This window comes from Arachis hypogaea, chromosome 18, assembly GCF_003086295.3.
Source record: "Arachis hypogaea cultivar Tifrunner chromosome 18, arahy.Tifrunner.gnm2.J5K5, whole genome shotgun sequence".
Lineage (NCBI taxonomy): Eukaryota > Viridiplantae > Streptophyta > Magnoliopsida > Fabales > Fabaceae > Arachis > Arachis hypogaea.
In genome coordinates this window covers 101,281,196-101,282,552 of record NC_092053.1, presented here as the reverse complement: position 1 = coordinate 101,282,552, position 1,357 = coordinate 101,281,196, and the positions used below count along the sequence as shown (strand labels likewise).

The window sequence follows — 1,357 nt, the reverse complement described above, 5'->3', positions numbered from 1 at the left end:
CCTTCTTGGGTTGTTGATGAAGTGGAGATTGCTGCTACTTGGTTCCTCTCCATCTTCTTGGTGAGGTCAGCTAGCTGCTGGGTAATGAGCTTGTTTTGGGCCAGCAGAGCATCTACATTGTTTAGCTCCATTACTCCTCTTGTGTTCCGTCGTTCGGAGGCATAGAAGTAGTCGTTCTCTGCTACTATTTCAATTACATCTATGGCCTCCTCAATGGTCTTCTTCTTGTTCAAAGATCCTCCGGATGAATGGTCTACTGCCTTCTTTGTCTCATAGGAAAGCCCTTCATAGAAAATGTGCAGCTGCACCCATTCATTGAACATATCTGGTGGGCATCTCCTTGTTAGGTCTTTAAACCTCTCCCATGCTTCATATAGAGTCTCACCATCTTGTTGCCTGAAAGTTTGGACCTCAGATCTCAGCCTATTGATTCATTGAGGAGGGTAAAATCTTGCTAAGAATTTGTTCACCACATCTTCCTAAGTTGTCAAGCTCTCCCTTGGGAAAGACTCCAGCCACTTGGCTGCCTTATCCTTGAGTGAGAATGGAAATAAGAGCAGTCTATAGGCGTCAGGATGAACACCATTAGACTTTACTGTGTCACATATTCTCAGGAAGGTGGTTAGATGTTGATTGGGGTCCTCTTGGACACTTCCTCCGAACAAACAGTTGTTCTGAACAAGGGTGATGAGCTGTGGTTTTAGTTCAAAATTGTTGGCATGGATGGTTGGCTTTTGAATGCTACTTTCACAGTTTCCTGGGTTTGGATTGATATAAGAGCCTAAAACTCTTCTATCCTCCCCAGCATGATTTGCTCGACCTCTTCCGCCATGGTTGTGAGCTTCTTCTTCACAATGGTTCTCCATGTTTTCTTCCATGTTTGGTTCAAAGTATTCCTCCTCTTCTTCAGCGCCAACTACACGTTTTTCTCTTGCCTCCCTTCTTAGTCTAAGGAAGGTTCTCTCAGGTTCAGAATCAAAGGAAGTTGAAGCCCCGCTTCTTCTCCCTGTCAAACAACCAACAAGTACAAGCAAAGAGACTAGGTGCAGAAAGTATATCTGTCAGAATTATTATTAGTGTGAGTGATGCAATATATCAAACAGTTAGTGGGTTAGTGAGATGAATGGTAAGTAACAAAGAAAAAGTGGGGGGAAGGGAAGAAATTAACTAAAACAGGAAGTAAATGACTCAAACAGAAAATTAAATCAAACAAAAATAAAATGCTCAATCTAGTTATCCTCCAATCAAATCATTGTTGATGCACAATCAATCCCCGGCAACGGCGCCATAAACTTGATGCACGGAAAACTTGTCTCGCAACAAATTTCCTTCGGCAAGTGTACCGAATTTGTCGTCA

General features: G+C 42.7%; 1 non-coding gene across 1 annotated transcript; it reads left to right on the top strand.

Moving 5' to 3' along the window:
• Positions 1-318: 318 nt before the first annotated feature.
• On the top strand, positions 319-425 carry LOC112773821 (small nucleolar RNA R71). Its single transcript, XR_003188349.1, has one exon. It is a non-coding gene; the product is annotated as a small nucleolar RNA R71 (small nucleolar RNA).
• The last annotated feature ends 932 nt before the right edge of the window (positions 426-1,357 follow it).